Raw genomic sequence first — 12810 nt, 5'->3', positions numbered from 1 at the left:
ATTCTGAGTTCCACCTCCATAATTGTGCCTGCCAGGACTCTTGAGTAAGTTCACCAAGCAGTCTCTCTTTTCTTGTGTTGAAATAACCTCTTCTTTGTTCATCAATATTCCCAGAACCTCTTACTACTTCAGTTTGGTGTGTGCATGCTGCCCTAACAGGAACTGGATTCTGTTACCTTATTCATGCCCAGAAATGCCTCCAAATAAAATTGAATTGAGGTAATGAACACTTAGAAGGATTTATCCTGAAGCTAAGGAATGGAGGCTGACTGTCATTGAAGCTTGAAACATTTTTAAGGAATCCCTTGAAGTCTGCCCAGTAATTTTAGGGGTGTGTAAAATCCTTTTAAGCCAGGAGAAGCCATTTTCCTGGCACAGAGTTGGAAATTCTTGGTGGACACTAAAATGGTATCATTGAAACTCCTGTTTCCGTGGCAGAAGTCTGCATGGACAATATTCTCTTTATAATAAATATAATCACAAATGCATAAGGCCAGATAGAGGTCAAAATCCACTAGGGGAGAGGATGCAGAGGTCAGATAGAGAGACAAGGAAAGGAGGGAAATCTATGCCAAAAAAATTAGCTAAGAAGCAATGGGGTTCTTCCCAATCAGTGATATTTAGCAGCAGAAGAATGAATGAGAAGTTTCTACAGCATTAATTGTGCCTTTTCCTCTCAAGGGAGCTCCTCATTCAAGGATTGACCCCTTGTCTGGCATTGTGTGAAATGTGATTTTGTTAATTAAATACCAGCTTCTTGAATGCACTGAGCTCTTCAAATTAGCCTATTAGCAGTTTAACACAATTAGATGAATTAAAAACTGAATTCCTGCTTCAATTAAGACAGCATTTGATCCTCCTTCATAACCTTTATTTATTTTTTTTTTTCCTAGATACCCATTTCCCAGCTGTTTTAAAATGATGTGTTGGTATTGCAAAGGCTGCCCTGGCTTCTCTGGCCAAATTCTGCCATTCTAACTCATGGTGAGTAATCCTTCCCTGCCTGAACTAAATCCCTCCATCTAAAATGAGCTGTTCATCTGGAGCCAAGTGTTGCTCTGTGGAGCTGAAGTGGCAGAATGCAATCCTTGCTGGAATTTTGCTGTACAAATATTCACAACGTGGAGTTCTGGTGGGTGAGGTTGTTTTTTCTTACATTTTTGCTTAACAAGACTTCCTGCAGAAATCATTACTGAAAGGGCCCCTAGCAGCCAGCTCTCATTACTTGTGGAAATAGTCTCCAAAAGAGAATTTAGGTATTAGGAAACCTAATATTGAAATAGACAAGGGAGTTTTGGTTCTATTTTTGTGTTTAAAAAGACTCCCAATCAAAGTAAAACGCTACATAACCCTTCAGATGTGATAGGTTAATGCTGCTCTGTCACCCTGCTCCCTGAATTGTTTGGAGATGTGGGCAGGACGTGGGGAGCTGTGGGTGGCTGCATGTGATGTAACTAAGGAAATAGTCTTTGAAGAGGTTTTGAATATGCAGTAAGTAGCACTTGAAAAACTGACAGATTTTGCACAGCCATACTTGGCAGCTTGACTGTGATAAATAAGATTTAAAATGAGGCTTTTCTCTCTTTTTCTGACTGAATTTGTCAATACAGACACTGCCATTTTAGCCATGTCCATTGAAAATGCCCTTTAAAATTGGCAATTTTAGAAAACTAAATTCTTCTTAAATCCTGCAGTTGCTTGCAGAGGAATTGATGAGAATGGCTTGCAGCTGGTAACTAAGCCTAGAAGTAAACCATGAGTAATGAGGGGAGGTTATGAGGCAAGGAACATCCTCATGCCTCCCCTCAGTACCCTCTGAGGCAGCACAAGCTCTGCAAACCATTCCAGGCTGTATTTGAATGAGTGCAATTACAAAAACAAGTCCACTTTTTGGTGTGTATAGTAAAAAATGTTCTTTTAGAATTTGAGAGCCTCTAAAAGTTCTTTTAGAAGTGTCCCCACTCGTCACTGTGCATTTGTCCCTCTGAACGTGAAATGCTAAAATTGCCAATTACTCTGACACATTGTCTCATCTTTAAAGAACTGGTAGCTATAAACCAGATTATGAGGTCAAAGTGATGTACAAAAATGCAGTTCAAAGAGGTTTTTTCCCTTAGATGCTCACAAAAATTTTCTTTCAGGGTGTGCTGAATGCTGAGACTCCCTGGCAGAGCTACCGAAAGACCTGTGGAATTATGCACTGCAGTTTGCTGCATTTTGATTGTCTCTGTTGTATCTGAGATATCACTGCAAGGGAGGTCTTGCAGTGCCCATTTGTGAGAAGTGATGTGACAGAAAACTCTGGTGTTTTTGTGGATTGCTGAAATCGTATGAAAATCTTACCGCACTTTCTCTTCCATTTTATCCTCATTCCAGAAGTTGTGACTGAACTAAGTTTAAATCCTGTCTCCAATAGGCCTGTTATCTTTTAGGAAGTTACACCACAGAAAAATAGGTTCTATAATCTTCTTTTTGTTTCATTTTCTACATTCTAGTGGGCTAACTCATTGCAAAAATATATTCCCTGCAGTTCAAAATATTGAAAATACAGGGTCTGTTTCCCTCCACCTCCCTCCCTCCATATATAGATGCATTTACATGGAAAAAAAAATCCCAAATTTTTGTTGTTTTTGTAGTAGGAAAACAATACATTTCAGAGCTTTCTTCAATTTTTGGATGCTCTATAAACCAAAAATAGGGGAGTGGTCAACAGTAATGATCTTATAATCCAACAGATAATGTCAAAGGAGTAACTGTTTCCCTGGACTAATGTTCCCTCAGCAAATGCTGTTTTAAAGATAATTTACACAATATTTATTAGTCTTAGCATGGTTGATAAGCAGTGCAGTCTTGCATTATTTTGATCTTATTTTGATTTTTTTTTTCTTTTAATTTTACAGGATGCAGCTGCAAGTCCTTGTCCTTCAGCTTGTGTATCTTTGTTTTCATCTCATGTGAATGAGAAAAAGCATTGTAATACTCCAAAAATCAAGGCCAGAGCTACTTCTCACTATAGAATGGTGCATAAGAAATTCAAACTCTGATCCTATTTATATTCCAGGTATATTTCAGAAATTGAGATTCCAGATTTTGTCTGAAAACTGCTTCTCAGGTTTTTTTCAAATGGAAAAGCAGGAAGATTTTGGTTTACAACAATTCTAGTTTCATCAGCCCTTGTAAAGTGGCATCTTAGTATTAAGTCTTCTATCCCTCTGATTAATTAAATGTTGCTTCATAATGAGTAAAATTTTATTATAGTGTATAAATCTATATCATAGATAATAATAATAAACCAGTACTTTTTAAGCTGGGCTCTGTAAAGCTGTATTTGAACACAGAATAGATTTTGATGGTGTTCTCTATGTAAAGGTTGAAGGCATTTTTTATTCCAGGTTTTACACATGGATTTAATATTTTTTTTTCCTAGAGAAGACTTTCAGAACACTGTGTGAAATTTTACCTGCCTTTTTAGGCCCCTTTTTTACAACCTTTCAAGCCATCTGCAATTGGATTTTCCTACAGCAGGCCCTACACAAAGTGCACCATCTCTGAGGTGCAGCTGATCTCAGAGTACCCGATTCAGTCATGCTGACAGCACTTCATTGTGAAATATTTTTGTCATCAGCTGTAGAACATCTCCAGGAAAGTGCCACAAAACTGAGATAGTGACAGGTGAGGAAAACAGACAAATCTAAAATAAAAAGAGGTTCCTAGACAGCAAGCATGAAAATAATTTCTTCAATCAGTAATGAATGGGAAATATTCATCTTTTATTGATATTTGATGTAGTTGTACAGTAAGAAAAAAATGTTTAGCTTTGCTTTCAGTGAGTAGGAAAGACATCCTTAAAATAATTGCACAAATATGCTGATGTGTGTTTCAGAAAGTCCCACACCCCTGGTGATTTACTAATCTAGAAATGTCCTCTATAGCACTAGTTAAGATAAATAAATAATGGCATTAGTGTCATCTGTTTTGAAGTCAGCTCTGAACACACTAATAATATTGAGAATTTTATTATTTTGTGAATATTCCATGAACAGAAATCAATAAAAGCTGATATAATGCGTAGAACAAGTATAGTAAATAGAAAATATGAATTATGCATTTGTCTCAAGGGCTTTCTGATGCCTTGATTTGAATTTTAAGTATGCAGTGAGACTAATAAACATCAAAGGCTATACATATCTAGAAATCTTTTTAGAAGTGCTCCTGCTGTATTTTGAGGCAGGTATATTTTCTTCTGTGAGTTATCTCTGATACACCACCAGGAAAGCATCACTAAGAGGTAAAATAATTTGCATGAGACAACAGAACAGGAAAGATCAAAGTGTAGAAGAAAATCTGTCTGGTTTTTTTCCTTCTCCTTTTCTAAACACTTGATACATTTCTGCTTGTTCAAGACTGGCCACAAATTGGGAGCACTTTTAATATTATAATGAGCAGCTGTGATCAAATGCTAAAAAGTGCTGGGAGCTGTCACTGAACCTCAGTTTTATGAAGAGTTTAGAATTCTGGTAAAATATAAAAACAAAACAACAATGTTGTAGTAGCTAAGATAAGCATTTCCCACGAATGCTGACAGAGTCAGAAAATTACATATACAGAGTAAAAAGTATTACAGGAATATGCTGCAGGATAATCTAAATTCATGGTTGTTACCTGTTGCGTTTGGGTGTCAGCGATGGAAAACTGCATCAGCTGAGTGATGCTTTCCTTTGCAATGCCTTAGGAAAGCGTTTGTTTAATCACTGTCATGGCAGCATGAATGAAATAACAATCAATTACTGCGCTGTCTTGTTCTGGGTTTAGTGAAACTAAAATTTAGATACAGAAACAAAGCCTTACATTGGTTACACTTTAAAAAAAAATACTAAAAATTAGAGAAAATGCTCCAAAGAGTGATATCTAGGTGCTCAAAGTGTAACTCTCTCAAAACAAAACAAAAAAATTCAGATGTCATTTACATTTTTCATTTTATGAGTACTTTAAAGGTAATTCTGAGAAGCCCAATTTCTAAATCTGAAGTGTTCAGGACTAACAGTCAATCCCAGCAATTTTATTACTGAATCATCTTGCTGCATCATTCCATGTGTGGCAGCCACTTGTGTGTATCTCTGGGAAGATGTTGGATTTTGTACTTAATTCCATTTTATTCTTGTCATGTTTTCAAAATATATTTTGTTAATAAGTTTTACCCACATTTTTCATCCAGGCACACAAGAATGCTCCTCTGTTTGTACTGGAACAATCAAAAACTCAGGAAGTTTTAAGGTAAGTGGCTGATATTTTTTTCCCCCCCTCCTCACAATTCCTGTGTAAATATGAAAAATAACTTTCACAGAATGATCTTGATTTTTTTTTTTTTAATTTTAATGACATGGATTTCAAAAGCTAAAATACTAAGACCAAACCCAATGATTAAGCCCATATATTGCAGCAATCAGAAACAACTGATTGCCATTCTGTTCATCAACTCTTTGGTTATTAACACAGGTAAACACCTACAGTGCATCTGGCTTTGTTTCTCTTCCTTTCTTTCTAAAAATGTCCTTTATTTTTATGGCCACCACCTGTTTTTTTCCTCCCTCTCTTGTTCATTTTTGGCAACATGGTTATGTTCTTTTACCTGCTTTATGATTCTTCGTCTGATTCTCTCAGAACCTCCTTTTTTTTTCCTGTCCCTTTAGCAGATGTTTCTCTCCTATGCCCAAATTCTGGTTGCTTCTCCTTTCCATTTTTCATTTGTTTTCTCTCTCTCCTGCTGGCAGACAGATGGGGGCTTGCTGCTTGGCACTGAAAATGTTATGGAGAGGGTTAGTTCCCATCCCACTATGAGAACAGGCTGTTCCTGTGATATTTCTTTGCAAATAGAAGGAGAATGCTCTGGAGCAGCAAATGGCACCTTCCTGGGACTGCTCTATTTTCATGACATTCTGAGAAGTCCTTCAAGAAATGTATGGAAAATTTTGATCTAGGGCTGACAGCCTGGATTTGAGCCCTTTTTTCCTCACAAAACTGCTGCTTGATCTATTCAGCTTGTTTGGTTTTGGTTTGGTTTTTTGGGTGATGCGTCGAAAGACAAATGTGGAAGAAGAGCTGGCTTGTGCTCTTGCAGTATCAGCCTGGAGCTCTCAAAACATGAAATATTCTTTCTCTCAAGAAATAATGCATATACATTCAGTATAGGTTGAGCTGGAACTGAGTCTAAACATACATCAGAGGCTTATCTCATACACTGATTTTTAGCTGAACAGCCTGGCAAGGCAGCCATGCCATTAACAAGCATCATTCCACTCAGGCACATTCTGTGGAAAATCTCTGCCACTTTTTAAATAGTAGGTGAAACAAATCCTGGATTTTTGTGTGTGTGTTATAGTTCATATGAGCTTGGTTTGAAAACTAAAATATAACTGTTCCCAAAGAGTTGGTACAATTGATAGCTATAACTGAAGAGGCAATGGGAGGGTGCCTTCAGCAAGGAGGAATGCATTACCTGCAGCTGCTTGCTCCTGAGTGCTTACCCATTGCCAGCCTTCTTGAAATAAGGTCTCTATCTGAAACAGAGATTGAGAATTGTTGCAAAAACCACACTCAGAAGGAACCTACAAACAGCATCACATTGGTTTTCATATGCAGCTTTAATTTCTGAGAACGAAGCACTGTCTTCATCTGACCTCTAAACAGTTGAAGTTCAATGTATTAAAAACTTCATTGTTCCAACAGACCAAAATACTCCATAGCCAAGGATCACCTTTTTATTTTTATAGTTGCTTATTACTCATGATCAAGTTACTTATTATCCATGAGCTAGTTGATTACTAGAAGAAGCATCTAATTGTTTTTTTCCTTTACTCATTCAGTGGTACTTCAGTGTCTAGGATGTGAACTTCATGGTGTGCTCACCACTCTTACTCAGGTGAGTAAGAGCAGCAAAACCTCTTTTGTAGTACAGGAAACTGAGCTTCTTTTCACTGCTGCAAAAAACCACAGAGGTAGAATTTTAGATTTCCAGCATTCAGAGCATTTACGTATTTTATCATAACTCCAGCCCAATTTGCTTCATAAGCAAGAACGACTTCACAGAATCCTAGAATAATTTAGGTTGGAGAAGTATTTTAAGGTCACTAAATCCAAGCATTAACCCAGCACAGCCATGCCCACCACTAAGTCGTGTCCTTGAGTGTCACCTTCACTGCCAGCAGGCCAGGAGATGCAGTCAGGTAAAGCAAAGCAGCAGAGACCCTGCTGGTGCCATGAGATGAAGCTGCTGCCACCCTTTCCACTCCAGAGCTCAGCTCTGCTCAGAGGCACTTTGCTGCTTCCCCATTCAGCTCCCAAGTCCCCACGAGTGGCAGACAGAAACCACAGAGTTTGCAGCTGGCCTGGGGCTGAGAGAGAGGACAGAATCATCTGTGGAACAGCTCAAGCCCTCAGCCCAGCTTCATGTTGCCTTTAGAAATCAATAGGAGTTACATACACGTTAATTTGGGGAAGGCTTGTGGAGACCAAAACTGCTTTTGCTCTCCCCTTTGTTAAGCACTTGGCAGTTTTGAACATAGACTTAGAAAAGGCAATTTAAGGAGGTTGTATTCATCAACCATCATACAGCAAAAAATGGGTTATGTAAGAAATAGGGCATCATTTTTATGATTTACACTAATTATTAAATGGTCCTTTTTTTACATGCTCTTCAGTATGGTGTTTCAGTGACACTCATGAAAGCAAAAGTGTTCTTTTTGCTTCAAATTGCTATTCATTATTAGAAGCTCTTCCTATTCCTTTCTGAAGACACACCAACAAAAGCAGTTACACAATCCAAGCCACAATGCAAGTTTCCTGGAGTCACTCAAAACCCCTCAAAAGGGAATTATCCTAAACAATTCAGCTTGCATTTCTAAAGTTTTGATAATTAACTGCTACTGAAGTATCAAAGGAAAAGGATCTCATGCCTATTCTGGTAGCAGTTCTATCTTACATTAAGAGCAGAATAAAAGCTTCCTTTTTTCCCCAACTAACTGTGCTCCCACTTGACAAATCATTAGATGTAATAGATCAGCTTCCTCTATTTGCTGCAGTAGTCTTGGGAAGTGAAAACTGTATCCTATTCTTTTGCAGGGACGTTCAAGCACAAATTGATGCATAAGTTTAAAGTGGCAATTAGGAATCAAAAAAAATGCATGCATAAAAAGGTTTCTGGAAGTTATTTACTGTTTTTTGAGATAATGGTACATAAAATGATGCAATTCAAAGACAATAATACCTTTAAAAGGAATAAGAGAGAGATTTTTAGTTTTGTGGTTTTTTTCATTAACCTAGACTCATTTTTTTAAAAATCACTTTAGTGCCCAGGTGCCAGATTGACAAAATCTTTTGAGGCCTGAGACATTCAGATGAACTTGCCTCAAATATTTCTTATATTTCCTCAATTTTCAGATATAAAATTAAAGGTTCCTTATTACCCTTGATCAAGTTACTTATTACTTATATGAGCTAGTTGATTACTAGAAAAAGCATCTAAATTTTCTTATGGCTAATATGAATATTTCTTTATTCCTAGGGAAAAAAAAAATGGGAGTGGACTCCTTGTCTTTCTGCAATTGGAAATTTAGATATGGAACAGCCCAAATCCTGCATTTTTCTATAAATGTTTCTATTTGTTAAAAATTGAAGAAAACATAGAAATGGGAACTGCTCTTATAAACTTACTCTTTACAAATGTGTATAATGGAGGGCTGATCTCCCCAGCTTTATAGCAATAAGCTCCCTCACCAAGATGGATCTTCCAATAAAATCTTTCTAGAAAAGACAATAAAACTGGATATCACTGGGCAGTAGGAAGCATTAGAAAGGGAAAAATTGTTTGCAACAGGAATTCACTCCCTTCATTCAAAGTTTTCTGCCATTGCAGATCACAATCAACTCTTCACTGCTCCTTCTCCACAGACATTTCAGCCTGAGGTGGATGTGGGACAATCAGGATAACTGCTGGAACAAGGTAATTAACTGAGATTGCTGACTCATGGACTTATACTGCCAAAACAAATTGAAAAAAACCCAAACCAGGTGATGGCTGTCTGAAGTTTTATATGTTCTCAGGTGTATTTGATCTTTGTGATGAATCTGAGCTTGCCTTCCAGCAAGCTGCAGAAAGAACTCTGGGCTTGAGCATGAAGGTGTCTATAAGCAGTTGTTTTAAATGAAGAATTATCAAAAAACATTAAAGGAGGAAGTTAAGAGTGAATGTGAGAGTATAAGAAGAAAGATGAATTTTTGTGTGGCCTGGTAAGTATTCAAAAACCATGGATTGAGGTTTTTCTGTGGTGTTCTGAAGTGCAACTTCAGTGTTTATCTCATAGAATTGAAAATAATATCCTTCTAAAAGTGAGCCAAGGGGTCATAGCCTCTCTAAGTGGTGCTGAGAGCGTAAGGGGTGAAGGGAGATGTTACTTGGCCTTATTATTTGAGAATAATTATAATAATTCCAGAAAGATTCCAAGGGATCTCTTTGTATATGTGATATCTAGAAATCATATGCTGAGATTTGGGACAATAAATGTGTGTATTACAAATTGTTTATTACAATAATTTGTATTTATATGTTATTACAAATAGTTTAAATGGCATTTTAAAATACTGTTAATTTCTACTGGTTATGTAGGATTGGACTAGATAAAGGCTGAATGTTGATAAACAACCTGGTAATAAGAGCAGTACTCTCTTCTCTTAATTTTCAAATATCTTGCCGTCAGAATACAGCAAAGGTAGTTTTGGTAAGATCTTGATATAAAAAGGCTTAAAAGTTTGAGCAAATGTTTTTGGTTGTTTTTTTTTTTTTGATGGTGGGAAGTTGTCTTCCTCTTCAGACAGAGGGTGACAAGTAAAGGAATACATAAAATGAAAAGCAGGGAGAGGAAATTGGAGCCTTTGATTCTCACAGCTTCCTTTTGATTTTGAAAAGATCACAAAGTAAGTAAATGGACCACTCAAAAATTCCTTTTCTTGTTCAGCTCTGGGCTGCTTGGAGAGCTTTTACTTTCTTCTGACCTCTCTGTGGCATCCAAGACTTGTAGCTGTGCAAATTCCACTTTTTAGATTGGTAAATTGCATCCAACAAAGCGTTAGGATGTAACTGAGGAGAGAAACAGAAAAGCATCAATTAATAGGAAAAGTGAGTGCACCCTGACACCCTAGGAAATGTAATTGAAACCTGATCCATATTTTGATTTTTTTACGCTTTTCATGGTTTTTTTCACTAATGTAAGAACAGAAATAGTGATGCTCTTTCTTTTTGCTTTTCTAGGCTGTGGATTTGGAAGGGAAGTGATGAAATGTGGTGAGTAGGTTGAGGTGGAGCAGCACTGTAATATGCAAATGATTGCTTATATCATCTTGCTTTCCTTCAGTCACTTGTGGCAAAATAAGATTTCTTGCAATGCTGACTTTATTTTCATCAAGAAAGGAGTTACCACTGTGGGTGGTAAATGTTGAAGAGCAATTTACACCTCACTGGGCAGTTTGTGTCATTTAACTTGATATGATCTTGTTATGCAGCACCTTTCTAAAATTTGTGGGACTTCTTAATGTCATCTATTCTGGCTCTGTATTGATTTTTATGGGATTGAAAAAAAAAATCAAATTTTTATGTTTCCTAACTTATCCCAAATCATTCTTGGTCTCTTTCAATGGTTTAAGCATATGAAATGTTCTCAATTCACATTTCAGTGAGATTCTGTGGGATGACAGGAAGGGAAATTTATTCATCACTCTGCTTAATTTCTACTATTTGCTGGGGTATCTTATATTAAATATAAACCAGAATCTTATCCAATAATGGTCTGGATATGTTCTGGGAGTTCTACTTTGTTTTTTCAAGTTTTCTCTTCCAAATATTTTTAAACTCTTGTCAGCAGCTGTGGCCTGTCTTGTATGGTAGGTAGCTCCAAAACCAGTTGGCTTGTTTAAAAAATCCCAGATGTTTTCCATTTAAAAATAATACCTCAAAGCTGGTATTTCCAGGGTCCCTGTCAGGAATTGCCAGGCAGAGAATTGACAAGAAACTGTGGTGAGTTGAGGGAAGGCCCTGTGGATGTGTCTTGGATTCATTCTCACCCCCCTTTGTTAGTGCGCATTGTGAGCAGCTGGGAGGTTTGCAAGGCTTGGCTGCCAAAGGGTGGCAAGGAATAGCTGCGTTTGAGTCTGTCTGCAGATGTGGAAAAAGGCACAATGGGAGTGTGTGATCATGACAGGATGGGCTGGGAGGAGATGATTGTAGCAGCCTCTGTTTCTGATAGAGTTTTCAAGTCAGAAGGATGTTTCTGGTTTTTTTGTTCCGCTTTTCTTCCTCTCCCCCCGTCGTTTTGGTTTTTTTTTTCCTTTTCCATGGCGTTCAGACTATGTGTGAGACAGATGCTCAGCCCCCAGCCACCATCCTCCTGTGGCTTTCAAGCCTCCAGTTTGATTGAATATGAGCACAGCAATGCTTTTTCTCCTCGAGACAGTCTGACAAACTCTCTTTGTGTGAGTGGTGCACTCAGTTGCTCTGGTAAACAGAGTTGTCTTTTTATCCAGATGTCAGGAGAAGTGATGACTTCCTCACAGTGCACCTGAATTGTACCATATCTCATTCCTCCAGGGAAGCAGAGGCTACAGATGTCATCTGATATTTCTTTCAGCTGATTCAGAAATATTTGCCATCAGGCTAAGGCCAAATGCTTCCCTGTTGTGGAAAAGCTGTAGATAACAGCTCTTATTCAAACAACTTATATAATATTCACATGGTGGGGCTCTCAGGAAATGTTCCCACCTGAAGTGAGGCATTTTCAGCCACACAGCTGTGCAGCAGGGCAGAGAGGATTACAAGAGCTCAAGCTCCCTTGCCACAGCCTTTCCAGCCTGAACTTTGCTGGGTGGGAGGGAGCTGATAGTTCTTACAAACTGGGAGGAAGAACAGATTTTCATTATTGCCTCAGTGGTGAATGTGGGGAGTTTTGGTGTGGGGATTTTTGGTTGTCATTTTTAAATAATTTTTTTTGTTGAAACCCAAGGTGAGATTTCTTGTATTCAGAGTGCTCCTTTCAATGAAATGGGAAAATTTCAGTGTTCTTGTTGAGGCATGAGCATATTGCTAAGAAATATATTGTTGAGAACAGAAGTCTAGCGAGCCGCACAATTGAGATGACAAGCACAACAAAATCAGGGGTGCTGAAAGGACTTTGACAGTTTTCATTAGCAGAGTTGTCTGAGGGAAATGCCTCCTTTGCCTCCCCTTGGCAGTGAGTCAAGACAGCAGTGCAAGGAATGTTACCTTGGGCATTGAGCCAAGTCACTTTGTGGCAGCATTTTAATGTAAAACACGTTAAAGATTTGACATAAATTAAAGAATATCAGTATACCTCCTATTTTGAATGTCATGTTCTTGACTTAAACTATTAGAACTAACTGGGAGGGTGACCTGTGGAAACTTCTTTAACTAGGCAGCCTTACCATCCAAAGTCTGCTGGCCAGTGATATTTGTCTGTAAATTGGAGCTCTGTTTTCAAAGTGTGGCTTTTTCCTTTGAAATCATCTTAAGCACTTGCTGGCTGCTTCTGACTGTGCAATAATACAGTTAAAAGCTACAATTACCAGAGAGTCTCACTGAATGAAAGGCAACACTAAATCTAGTAATAATTTCAGGACAGCCTTCAGAAGTTTCCTTTATTTCCCTCAGTCATTACCCTGAACTTGTTAGCAAATGATGCAGCTTAATGAAATGACTGAAGACACTTTCTAGTGTACTCATGCTACAAATTACTATAAATAGAATAG

The 12810-nt window shown here is 37.8% G+C and overlaps 1 long non-coding RNA gene across 1 annotated transcript in view; it reads left to right on the top strand.

The window, feature by feature from the left end:
• The first annotated feature begins 5138 nt into the window (after nt 1-5138).
• The window catches only part of LOC113459822 (uncharacterized), a 43460-nt gene continuing 35788 nt past the window's right edge, over nt 5139-12810 (top strand). Inside the window, exons 1-4 of the long non-coding RNA XR_012579221.1 lie at nt 5139-5274; nt 6864-6919; nt 8912-8998; nt 10304-10336. This is a non-coding gene — a long non-coding RNA (uncharacterized LOC113459822). The remainder of the gene's footprint in view (nt 5275-6863; nt 6920-8911; nt 8999-10303; nt 10337-12810) is intronic.

This window comes from Zonotrichia albicollis, chromosome 2, assembly GCF_047830755.1.
Source record: "Zonotrichia albicollis isolate bZonAlb1 chromosome 2, bZonAlb1.hap1, whole genome shotgun sequence".
NCBI lineage: Eukaryota > Metazoa > Chordata > Aves > Passeriformes > Passerellidae > Zonotrichia > Zonotrichia albicollis.
This window is presented reverse-complemented; position numbering and strand designations above follow the sequence as displayed.